The sequence below is a fragment of the Mustela putorius genome, unplaced genomic scaffold (genome assembly GCF_011764305.1).
Source record: "Mustela putorius furo isolate JIRA1106 unplaced genomic scaffold, ASM1176430v1.1 tig00003937_pilon_pilon_pilon, whole genome shotgun sequence".
Taxonomy (NCBI): Eukaryota; Metazoa; Chordata; class Mammalia; order Carnivora; family Mustelidae; genus Mustela; species Mustela putorius.
This window is the reverse complement of record NW_025422082.1, coordinates 453,052-466,890: the sequence shown is the minus strand read 5'-3', so window position 1 is coordinate 466,890 and position 13,839 is coordinate 453,052. Positions and strand designations below refer to the sequence as shown.

Genomic DNA, 13,839 nt, shown 5'->3' with positions numbered 1-13,839 from the left:
GTGGTCCATATACACTATGGAGTATTATGCCTCCATTGAGAAAGGATGAATACCCAACTTCGGTAGCAACATGGACGGGACTGGAAGAGATTCTGATGAGTGAAATAAATCAAGTGGAGAGCGGCAGTTATCATATGGTTTCACTTCTCTGTGTAGTCATACAAATAGCATGGAGGACAAGGGGAGATGGAGAGGAGAAGGGAGTGGAGGGGAATTAGAAGGGGAGGGAAACCGGGGGAGGAGTCAAGATGGCGGAGAAGTAGCAAGCTGAGACTGCTTCAGCTAGCCGGAGATCAGCTAGATAGCTTATCTAAAGATTGCAAACACCTGAAAATCCATCATCAGATCGAAGAGAAGAAAAACAGCAATTCTGGAAACAGAAAAACAACCACTTTCTGAAAGGTAGGACCGGCGGAAAAGTGAATCCAAAGCGACAGGAAGATAGACCCCGGGGGGAGGGGCCGGCTCCCGGCAAGCGGCGGAGCAACCGTGCACAAAATCAGGACTTTTAAAAGTCTGTTCCGCTGAGGGACATCGCTCCAGAGGCTAAACCGGGGCGAAGCCCACACGGGGTCAGCGTGGCCTCAGGTCCCGCAGGGTCACAGAAGGATCGGGGGTGTCTGAGTGTCGCAGAGCTTGCGGGTATTGGAACGGGAAAGCCGGCTACAGAGACAGAGCCGACAGTGTTATCTTGAACCGGTCGCAGACTCGGTGAGCTCGGAGCGCGGCGGGAGGTCAGGCAGACGGGAGTAACTGGGCGCGGTTCTCTGAGCGCGCACTGAGGAGTGCGGCCCTGGGCTCTCGGCTCCTCCGGGCCGGAGACCAGGAGGCCGCCATTTGTATTCCCGTCCTCTGGAACTCTACGGAAAGCGCTCAGGGAACAAAAGCTCCTGAAAGCAAACCCGAGCGGATTACTCACCCCGGCCCCGGGTAAGGGCGGTGTAAATCCGCCTGGGGCAAAGACACTTGAGAATCACTACAACAGGCCCCTCCCCCAGAAGATCAACAAGAAATCCAGCCAAGACCAAGTTCACCTACCAAGGAGTGCGGTTTCAATACCAAGGAGAGCAGCAGAATTCCAGAGGAGGAGAAAGCCAAGCACGGAACTCATGGCTTTTTTCCTGTGATTTTTTTGAGTCTTGCAGTTAATTTAATTTTTTCTTTTTCATTTTTTTTTTTTCTCGCCTTCGGGTAAAATTTTTTTTTAACTGTTACCTTTTTCTTTTTAACGATTTTATACTAGTTTATCTAATATATATATTTTTTCTTTTTTACATTTTTCTTAGGTGTATTCTTTTTTTAAAAATTCTTTTCTTTTCTTTTCTTTTTTTTTCTTTCTTTTCTTTTTGTTTTTTTTTTTTTATTTTCTTTCTTCCTTTTTGAACCTCTTTTTATCCCCTTTCTCCCCACTCACGATTTTGGATCTCTTCTAATTTGGTTAAAGCATATTTTCCTGGGGTTGTTGCCACCCTTTTAGTATTTTACTTGCCCCTTCATTTAGTCTTATCTGGACAAAATGACAAGACGTAAAAATTCAACACAAAAAAAAGAACAAGAGGCAGTACCGAAGGCTAGGGACCTAATCAATACAGACATCGGTAATATGTCAGATCTAGAGTTCAGAATGACAATTCTCAAGGTTCTAGCCGGGCTCGAAAAAGGCATGGAAGATATTAGAGAAACCCTCTCGAGAGATATAAAAGCCCTTTCTGGAGAAATAAAAGAACTAAAATCTAACCAAGGTGAAATCAAAAAAGCTATTAATGAGGTGCAATCAAAAATGGAGGCTCTCACTGCTAGGATAAATGAGGCAGAAGAAAGAATTAGTGATATAGAAGACCAAATGACAGAGAATAAGAAGCTGAGCAAAAGAGGGACAAACAGCTACTGGACCACGAGGGGAGAATTCGAGAGATAAGTGACACCATAAGACAAAACAACATTAGAATAATTGGGATTCCAGAAGAAGAAGAAAGTGAGAGGGGAGCAGAAGGTATACTGGAGAGAATTATTGGGGAGAATTTCCCCAATATGGCAAAGGGAATGAGCATCAAAATACAGGAGGTTCAGAGAATGCCCCTCAAAATCAATAAGAATAGGCCCACACCCCGTCACCTAATAGTAAAATTTACAAGTCTCAATGACAAAGAGAAAATCCTGAAAGCAGCCCGGGAAAAGAAGTCTGTAACATACAATGGTAAAAATATTAGATTGGCAGCTGACTTATCCACAGAGACCTGGCAGGCCAGAAAGAGCTGGCATGATATTTTCAGAGCACTAAACGAGAAAAACATGCAGCCAAGAATACTATATCCAGCTAGGCTATCATTGAAAATAGAAGGAGAGATTAAAAGCTTCCAGGACAAACAACAACAACTGAAAGAATTTGCAAATACCAAACCAGCTCTACAGGAAATATTGAAAGGGGTCCTCTAAGCAAAGAGAGAGCCTACAAGTGGTAGATCAGAAAGGAACAGAGACCATATACAGTAACAGTCACCTTACAGGCAATACAATGGCACTAAATTCATATCTCTCAATAGTTACCCTGAATGTTACTGGGCTAAATGCCCCTGTCAAAAGACACAGGGTATCAGAATGGATAAAAAAACAAAACCCATCTATATGTTGCCTCCAAGAAACACATTTTAAGCCCGAAGACACCTCCAGATTTAAAGTGAGGGGGTGGAAAAGAATTTACCATGCTAATGGACATCAGAAGAAAGCAGGAGTGGCAATCCTTATATCAGATCAATTAGATTTTAAGCCAAAGACTATAATAAGAGATGAGGAAGGACACTATATCATACTCAAAGGGTCTGTCCAACAAGAAGATTTAACAATTTTAAATATCTATGCCCCCAATGTGGGAGCAGCCAACTATATAAACCAATTAATAACAAAATCAAAGAAACACATCAACAATAATACAATAATAGTAGGGGACTTTAACACTCCCCTCACTGAAATGGACAGGTCATCCAAGCAAAAGATCAGCAAGGAAATAAAGGCCTTAAACGACACACTGGACCAGATGGACATCACAGATATATTCAGAATATTTCATCCCAAAGCAACAGAATACACATTCTTCTCTAGTGCACATGGAACATTCTCCAGAATAGATCACATCCTCGGTCCTAAATCAGGACTCAACCGGTATCAAAAGATTGGGATCATTCCCTGCATATTTTCAGACCACAATGCTCTAAAGCTAGAACTCAACCACAAAAGGAAGTTTGGAAAGAACCCAAATACATGGAGACTAAACAGCATCCTTCTAAAGAATGAATGGGTCAACCGGGAAATTAAAGAAGAATTGAAAAAAATCATGGAAACAAATGATAATGAAAATACAACGGTTTTTCTTCAAAATCTGTGGGACACAACAAAGGCAGTCCTGAGAGGAAAATATATAGCGCTACAAGCCTTTCTCAAGAAACAAGAAAGGTCTCAGGTACACAACCTAACCCTACACCTAAAGGAGCTGGAGAAAGAACAAGAAAGAAACCCTAAGCCCAGCAGGAGAAGAGAAATCATAAAGATCAGAGCAGAAATCAATGAAATAGAAACCAAAAAAACAATAGAACAAATCAACGAAACTAGGAGCTGGTTCTTTGAAAGAATTAATAAAATTGATAAACCCCTGGCCCGACTTATCAAAAAGAAAAGAGAAAGGACCCAAATAAATAAAATCATGAATGAAAGAGGAGAGATCACAACTAACACCAAAGAAATACAAACTATTATAAGAACATACTATGAGCAACTCTACGGCAATAAATTTGACAATCTGGAAGAAATGGATGCATTCCTAGAAACATATAAACTACCACAACTGAGCCAGGAAGAAATAGAAAGCCTGAACAGACCCATAACCAGTAAGGAGATTGAAACAGTCATTAAAAATCTCCAAACAAACAAAAGCCCAGGGCCAGACGGCTTCCCGGGGGAATTCTACCAAACATTTAAAGAAGAACTAATTCCTATTCTCCTGAAACTGTTCGAAAAAATAGAAATGGAAGGAAAACTTCCAAACTCATTTTATGAGGCCAGCATCACCTTGATCCCAAAACCAGACAAGGATCCCACCAGAAAAGAGAGCTATAGACCGATATCCTTGATGAACACAGATGCGAAAATACTCAACAAAATACTAGCCAATAGGATTCAACAGTACATTAAAAGGATTATTCACCACGACCAAGTGGGATTTATTCCAGGGCTGCAAGGTTGGTTCAACATCCGCAAATCAGTCAATGTGATACAACACATCAATAAAAGAAAGAACAAGAACCATATGATACTCTCAATAGATGCTGAAAAAGCATTTGACAAAGTACAACATCCCTTCCTGATCAAAACTCTTCAAAGTGTAGGGATAGAGGGCACATACCTCAATATCATCAAAGCCATCTATGAAAAACCCACCGCAAATATCATTCTCAATGGAGAAAAACTGAAAGCTTTTCCGCTAAGGTCAGGAACACGGCAGGGATGTCCATTATCACCACTGCTATTCAACATCGTACTAGAGGTCCTAGCCTCAGCAATCAGACAACAAAAGGAAATTAAAGGCATCCAAATCGGCAAAGAAGAAGTCAAATTATCACTCTTCGCAGATGATATGATACTATATGTGGAAAACCCAAAAGACTCCACTCCAAAACTGCTAGAACTTATACAGGAATTCAGTAAAGTGTCAGGATATAAAATCAATGCACAGAAATCAGTTGCATTTCTCTACACCAACAGCAAGACAGAAGAAAGAGATATTAAGGAGTCAATCCCATTTACAATTGCATCCAAAACCATAAGATACCTAGGAATAAACCTAACCAAAGAGACACAGAATCTATACTCAGAAAACTATAAAGTACTCATGAAAGAAATTGAGGAAGACACAAAGAAATGGAAAAATGTTCCATGCTCCTGGATTGGAAGAATAAATATTGTAAAAATGTCTATGCTACCTAAAGCAATCTACACATTTAATGCAATTCCTATCAAAGTACCATCCATCTTTTTCAAAGAAATGGAACAAATAATGCTAAAATTTATATGGAACCAGAAAAGACCTCGAATAGCCAAAGGGATATTGAAAAAGAAAGCCAACGTTGGTGGCATCACAATTCCGGACTTCAGGCTCTATTACAAAGCTGTCATCATCAAGACAGCATGGTACTGGCACAAAAACAGACACATAGATCAATGGAACAGAATAGAGAGCCCAGAAATAGACCCTCAAATCTATGGTCAACTAATCTTCGACAAAGCAGGAAAGAATGTCCAATGGAAAAAAGACAGCCTTTTCAATAAATCGTGTTGGGAAAATTGGACAGCCACATGCAGAAAAATGAAATTGGACCATTCCCTTACACCACACACAAAAATAGACTCAAAATGGATGAAGGACCTCAATGTACGAAAGGAATCCATCAAAATCCTTGAGGAGAACACGGGCAGCAACCTCTTCGACCTCTGCCACAGCAACATCTTCCTAGGAACAACGCCAAAGGCAAGGGAAGCAAGGGCAAAAATGAACTTTTGGGATTTCATCAAGATCAAAAGCTTTTGCAAAGCAAAGGAAACAGTTAACAAAATCAAAAGACAACTGACAGAATGGGAGAAGATATTTGCAAACGACATATCAGATAAAGGACTAGTGTCCAGAATCTATAAAGAACTTAGCAAACTCAACACCCAAAGAATAAATAATCCAATCAAGAAATGGGCAGAGGACATGAACAGACATTTCTGCAAAGAAGACATCCAGATGGCGAATAGACACATGAAAAAGTGCTCCATATCACTCGGCATCAGGGAAATACAAATCAAAACCACAATGAGATATCACCTCACACCAGTCAGAATGGCTAAAATCAACAAGTCAGGAAATGACAGATGCTGGCGAGGATGCGGAGAAAGGGGAACCCTCCTACACTGTTGGTGGGAATGCAAGCTGGTGCAGCCATTCTGGAAAACAGCATGGAGGTTCCTCAAAATGTTGAAAATAGAACTGCCCTATGACCCAGCAATTGCACTATTGGGTATTTACCCTAAAGATACAAATGTAGTGATCCAAAGGGGCACATGCACCCGAATGTTTATAGCAGCAATGTCCACAATAGCCAAACTATGGAAAGAACCTAGATGTCCATCAACAGATGAATGGATCAAGAAGATGTGGTATATATACACAATGGAATACTATGCAGCCATCAAAAGAAATGAAATCCTGCCATTTGCAACAACGTGGATGGAACTAGAGCGTATCATGCTTAGCGAAATAAGTCAAGCAGAGAAAGACAACTATCATATGATCTCCCTGATATGAGGAAGTGGTGATACAACATGGAGGCTTAAGTGGGTAGAAGAAGAATAAATGAAACAAGATGGGATTGGGAGGGAGACAAACCATAAGTGACTCTTAATCTCACAAAACAAACTGAGGGTTGCCGGGGGCAGGGGGTTTGGGAGAAGGGGGTGGGATTGTGGACATTGGGGAGGGTATGTGATTTGGTGAGTGATGTGAAGTGTGTAAACCTGGTGATTCACAGACTTGTACCCCTGGGGATAAAAATATATGTTTATCAAAAATAAAAAATTAAAAAAAAAAAAAAGAAGGGGAGGGAAACCATGAGAGACTATGGACTCTGACAAACAATCTGGGCCTTTTATTTCTCTTTGTTGTCTGATTCCTGTTGCTAGGACTTCTAATATTATTTTGAACAAGAGGGGTGAAAATGGGCATCCTTGTCTTGTTCCTGATCTCAATGGGAATACTACAAGCTTTTTCCCATTGGGGATGATATTTGCTGAGGGTCTTTCATAGATAGATTTGATGAAGTTCAGGAATGTTCCCTCTATCCCTATACTTTGAAGCTTTTTAATCAGGAACGGATACTGGAATTTGTCAAGTGCTTTTTCTGCATCAATTGAGAGGACCATGTGGTTCTTCTCTCTTCTCATATTAATTTGTTCTATCACATTGATTGATTTGTGAATGTTTAACCATCCTTGTAGGCCAGGGATGAATCCCACCTGGTCATGGTGGATAATCTTTTTAATGTGCTGTTGGATTCTGTTTGCTAGGATCCTGTTGAGAATCTTAGCATCCATATTCATCAGTGATATTGGTCTGAAATTCTCCTTTTCGGTAGAGTCTTTGCCTGAAAAACAATCTGAGGGGTTTGAAGTGGCGGGCGGGGGGTGGGAGTTTGGGTAACAGGTGGTGGGTATTATAGAGGGAATGGATTTCATGGAGCACAGGATTTGATGAAAAAATAATGAATACCGTTTTGCTGAAAATAAATAAATTTAATTAAAAATCTATACAACATTAAAAAGATTCTTAAGGCATTGAATGAGTGGGTGTGGGATGTTCGGGAAACACATGGTGGGTAATAGAGATGGCACGGATTGCATGGAGCACTGGGTGTGGTTCTAAAACAATGAATTCGGTTACACTAAAAAGAATGTGGAAAAAAAACAAAACAAGTATATGCCAATAAGCGAAGCAACCTAGGTGAAATGGATGCATTCCTAGAAAACTGTAAAATCCCAAAATTGAACCAGGAAGAAATATACAACCTGAATAGACTGTTATCCAGTAACGGGATTAAAGCAGTGATCAAAAACCTCCCAAAAGACAAGACCCTGGGACCTGAAGGATGCCCAAGAGAATTCCACCAACCTTTAAGAAAAGAACTTACATCTCTCCTCTTGAAGCTCTTTCCAAAATTTGAAGGAGAAGGAATACTTCCAGACACTTTTTTTGAAGCCAGGATTACCCTGATCCATACTCCAGGCAAGTCCTCATCAAAAAGGAGAATTTCAGCTCGCCCTCAGCCCGCAGAGTTATTCGCGCTTGGCCTCCCGCGCCCGGCGGGCTCCGCCGGAGGCTCCGGGGCCCATGTCCAAGCGGCGCGCGGCCAAGCCGCTGACGTTCCACGTGCCTTGGAAGCGGCTCCTGCTCTGCGACTTTCCCCAGGAGCCGCCGCCGCCCCCGCCACCGCTCTGGATCCCGCCGCCGGGGGCCTCCCATCCCGGGCAGCCCGTCGGCGTCCCAGAGCTGCCCCGAAAGCGCAAAATCGACGCGGGGGGCTATGACTGAACCTTCAGCTTCGCCCAGCAAGCGTCGCGACGACCGGGACAACAGCAGTTCCGGGCGGCGTGCAGCGTGAGGGCCGAGGCCTGGAGACGGGCGAGCCGCCGCTGCAGCAGCCTCCGGTGCGGCCCCGCGGGCCAGTGGAGGAGCCCCGGGGCGCCCGGCCCCCGAGGGGCGGTGGCGACGACGGGGCGGGGCGCACAGAGCCCCAGCTGGGAGACTGGGGTGCAGCACCGCGCCAGCTCAGTGAAGAATTTTGGCAGTATAACTCCTTCCAGTATTGGAGGAATCCTTTACCACCTATTGATCTGGCAGTCATCGAAGATGTAGTTGAAGATAAGCTGCCACAAGCAACGCTTCCAGGCAAGAATGAAGTGGTTGAGATTGACATGGAGTCCTGACAGAAGGAGTTGAAGAACAGGTTTTTCTGAATTTGAGGAGACATCTCTTAAACGAATTCACATATTCTTAAGGAGAAACGTTATTTTCCATACTTGATGTGATACCATTCCCAAACCTAAGAAATGAGGAAAAGTTGTTTGAAAAATAAATACCTACAGTCACTACTGAAACTCCCAAGGGGGTTTGTTAAGGATATAGTACAGTTACAGGGGAAGTATTTTATATATGTACTCTTAAAGAAAAATTTATGTTTAGACTTGAAATTTGAACATACCGATCTTATAAAAAGGAATTCTGATAGTTTTCAAAGTAGGTGGAGAACACATGCTTCCTCTTCTCTGTACCAAAAAGTTAATTTGTGGTACATGAAGTGAATATTGTTTTATAATAACTCTTATTAATAAAATGCTCTCTAGTACATTGTATTGCCTTTTCTTAGTTGAACAGATAGCCAACTTAAACATCTATGCAAACTTAAAATGTGGGGGATTCTTAAAGGTGGCATAGTTTTAAAAGAACTTTCTAAATGTAAAGTAGCGAAAATTTCCATTTGGGTAGCATGTTTGCATAGCTTCCAGTGTTTGATACTTGTTTAACTCTACTTTGGGGAATCATAAATGCTTAAAGAACAATGAGGAGCAAATAGGTGTTGCTCCCCTGCTCTTTTCCTAGGTAAGAAGAAAGAAATTTAGTTGTATTTTTAAATGTCTTGATTTTGAATTGTTTTGAGGGCATGGTTTCTATTGCTTATTACTCTAGACTTGTTCTCAACACAGAAAACACTTCAGAAATCCTGCCTGAGCCCCACTGGAGAGATTCCCATTTAATTGAGATGGGCCTTAGGTATAGCTATTTTTTAAAACACCAGTCCTCCTTTTCCCCAATCCTAATGCGTGGACAACTTTGAGAACCACTAGACTAATGGTAGTTTTTCCTGTTTAAAGGAGATAACTCATTTGAGATGAAGCAACTTCTCTTCATTAGCTTTGTTTTTATTTTGTTCTTTCAGTGGCTTTGTTACAAGTAAGTTATTGTGTTACTGTTAAAAAAATAAAGTAAGCAGTTTGTGTTTGAGTTGAATATCAATGATTAAGTTAATTAACTTTTGTACTACGTCTAGAGTGTTGGATTTGTAATTGAGTAACTTGTCCCTGTATACTTTTTGTTGTTAATGACAGTAGATCCAAAATTGAGAAAGGGTAATAAATGCCAGTGAGAGAGAGGGGGGAAAAAAAACAATGTTGTCTGTATGATTTAAGTATGGGTTGACATTAATGAGAATATTCTAGAACAGAAGACTTGTACTGTGGTTAAGAATTAAGGCTTTGGTGTCAGGCATGATTCAAAGGTTTGTACTGCCACATTCTACCTATGTAACATTAAGCAAGTTATTTTTCATCTTTGAGCCCCAGGTTCCTTAACTGTAATATGAAAAACAATAAATAGTATCTACCTCAAGAAAAAAAAAAGGAGAATTTCAAACCAATATCATTGAAGAATATGGATGGTAAGATTCCCAATAAGCTTCAAGCTCCTAGGAACCTACAGTACATTAAAAAGTTTATCCACCATGACTGAGAAGGATCTGTCCCTATGTTGCAAGATTGGTTCAACATTCGCAAATCAATCAATGTCATAGAACAAATTAAGAAGTGAAGATTAGAGAACCACATGGTACTCTCAATTTATGAAGAAAAAGCATTGGACAAAATCCAGCATCTGTCCCTGACTAAAACGCTGCAAAGTATGGGGATCGAGGGAATATTCGTCAACTTCATAAAATGTTTCTATGAAAAACCCACAGTAAATACCATCCTCAAAGGGTAAAAGCTGATAGCGATAACTTTGAAATCAGGAACATGACAAGGATGCCCAATCTCACCACTCTTGTTCAATATAGCATGTGAAGTCCTAGCAACAGCAATCAAACAACAAAGAAAAACAAAAGGTATCCAAATTGGCAACAAAGAAGTCAAACAGTCTCTCCTCACAAATGACATACTTTGTATGTAAAACCCAAAAGACTCTGCCCCCAAACTACCAGAACTCATAGAGCAATTCAATAATGTGGCAGGATATAAAATCCTGGTACAGAAATTAATGGCTTTCTTCTACATTATCAATGAAAATACAGAAAGGGAAATTAGAGAATCAATTCCATTTACTACAGCACCCAAACCAAAAGATACCTAGGAATAAACCAAACCAATGTGGTAAAGGATTTGTACTTGAGGAACTAGAGAACACTCATGAAAGAAATGGAAGAATACCAAAACACGGAAAACTATTGCATTCTTATGGACCTTAAAAATAAATATTGTTAAAATGTCTATTATGCCTAGAGCAATCGATCGATTTAATGCCATTACAATCAAAATTTCACCGGTATCATTCAAAGAGCTGGAACAAACACACGCCTAAAATTTGTGTGGAATCAGAAGCGACACCATATTGCTAAGAATTGCTGAAAAGAAAAGAAAAAAAAACTATGAGCACCACCTTGCCTGATTTCATGGGTTACTATGAAGCTGTGATCACCAAGACAGCATGGGACTGGCAAAATAACAGATCCATAGGCCAGTGGAACACAGTAGAGAGCTCAGATAAGGATCATCAACTCCATGGTCAAATCATATTCAAGAAAGCAGGGAAAAATATACCGTGGAATAAAGACAGTCTCTTTTGGGCCTGAGTGTTGGGCGCCTGGGTGGCTCAGTGGGTTAAGCTGCTGCCTTTGGCTCAGGTCATGATCTCAGGGTCCTGGGATGGAGTCCCGCATCGGGCTCTCTGCTCAGCAGGGAGCCTGCTTCCTCCTCTCTCTCGCTCTCTCTCTCTCTCTCTGCCTGCCTCTCTGCTACTTGTGATCTCTCTCTGTCAAATAAAAAAAAAAAAGAAAGAAAAAGAAAAAAAGAAAAAATCAAAGAAAAAAGACAATCTCTTCAATAAATGGTCGGGGTAAACTGGACAGCTCTATGTAGAAGAATGAAACTCGACCATCCTCTTACACCATACACAAAGATAAACTCATAATGGTTAAAAGACCTCAACGTGAGACAGGATCCATCAGAATCCTAGAGGAGTACATAGGCAGTAATCTCTTCGATATCAGCCACAGCGACTTCTTTCAAGAAATGTCTCCAAAGGCAAGGACACAAAAGCCAAAGTAAACTTCAGGAACTCATCAAAATCAAAACCTTCTGCACTGCATAGGAAAAAGTCAAGAAAGCAAAGAGGCAACCCAAGGAATGCGATAAGATATTTGATAATGACCGTACAGACAAATGGTTGATCCAGGATCTATGAAAAACACCTCAAATTCAACACACACAACACAGATAATCATATCAAAAAATGGGCAGAGGATATGAACAGACACTTCTCCAATGAAGACATACTAATGGCTATCAGACACCTGAAGAAATGTTCATCATTACTAGGCATCGCGGAGATTCAAATGAAAATCACATTAAGATGTCACCTTACACCAGTTAGAAAGGCCTAAAATAGCAATACAGGAAACAACATGTATTGGAGAGGATGTGGAGAAAGGGGAATCCTCTTAGACTGTGGGTGGGAATGCAAGTTGGTGCAGCCTCTTTAGAGAACAGTGTGGAGGTTCCTCAAGAAATTAAAATAGAACTTTCCTATAACCCTGCAATTACACTCCTAGGTATTTACCCCAATGAAATAGATGGAGTGAAAAGAAGGGCCATCTGTAACCCAATGTTCATAGCAGCAATGGCCATGGTTGCCAAACTGTGGAAAGAACCAAGATGCTCTTCAACGAAAGAATGGATAAGGAAGATGTGGTCCATATACACTATGGAGTATTATGCCTCCATTGAGAAAGGATGAATACCCAACTTCGGTAGCAACATGGACAGGACTGGAGGAGATTCTGCTGAGTGAAATAAATCAAGTGGAGAGCAGCAATTATCATATGGTTTCACTTCTCTGTGGAGTATAACAAATAGCATGGAGAATAAGGGGAGATGGACAGGAGAAGGGAGTGGCGGGAAATTGGAAGGGGAGGGGAACCATGAGAGACTATGGACTCTGAAAAAGAATCTGAGGGCACCTTTTATTTCACTTTGTTGTCTGATGCCTGTTGCTAGTACTTCAAATACTATGTTGAACATGAGGGGTGTAATTGGGCATCCTTGTCTTGCTCCTGATCTGAAAGGGAATGCTGCAAGCTTTTTCCCATTGTGGATGATATTTGCTGAGGGTCTTTCTTAGATAGATTTGATGAAATTCAGGAATGTTTCCTCTATCCCTATACTTTGAAGCGTTTTAATCAGGAACCGATACTGGATTTTGACAAGTGCTTTTTCTGCATCAATTGAGAGGACCATGTGGTTTTTCTCTCTTCTCATATTAATTTGTTCTATCACATTGATTGATTTGCGAACGTGTAACCATCCTTGTAGGCCAGGGATGAATCCCACCTGCTCATGGTGGATAGTATTTTTAATGTGCTGTTGGATCCTTTTTGCTGGGGTCGTGTTGAGAATCTTAGCATCCATATTCATCAGTGACATTGGTCTGAAATACTCCTTTTTCATAGGGTCTTTGACTGAAAAAGAATCTGAAGGGTTTGAAGTGGCAGGGGGGTGGTAGCTTGGGGTAACAGGTGGTTGGTATTGTAGAGGTAATGGATTGCATGGAGCACAGGGTGTGGTGAAAAATTAATGAATACTGTTTTGCTGAAAATAAATTTAATTTAATAAAATGTACACAACATTAAATAAAAGAATCTGACATTGAAAGAGCGGGGTTGGATGCTGAGGAAACAGGTGGTGGTTAATAGAGTGGGCACGGATTGCATGGAAACTGGGTGTGGTGGAAAAACAATGAATACGGTTACACTGAAAAGAAATTGGAAAAAATAAACAAGTATATGCCAATAAGCAAAGCAACATAGGTGAAATGGATGCATACCTAGAAAACTGTAAAATTCCAAAATTGAACCAGGAAGAAATGTACAACCTGAATAGACCGTTATCCAGTAACGAGATTAAAGCCATGATCAAAAACCTTCAGAAGACAAGACCCAGGGATGTGAAGGATTCCCTAGCGAATTCCACCAAACTTTAAGAAAAGAACTAACACCTCTTTTCCTGAAGCTATTTCCAAAATTTGAAGCATAAGGAAAAACTTCCGACACTTTTTATGAAGCCAGCAATACCCTGATCCACAAACACTCAAAGACCTCACCAAAAAGGAGAATTTCAAACCAATGTCACTGATGAATATGGATGCTAAGATTCTCAACAAGATTCTAGCTCCTAGGAACCTACACTACATTAAAACGTTTATCCACCATG

The 13,839-nt window shown here is 40.9% G+C and overlaps 1 pseudogene; it reads left to right on the top strand.

Annotated features, from left to right (window-relative positions):
• The first annotated feature begins 7,915 nt into the window (after nucleotides 1-7,915).
• On the top strand, nucleotides 7,916-9,187 carry LOC123388994 (annotated as a pseudogene).
• Nucleotides 9,188-13,839: the final 4,652 nt, after the last annotated feature.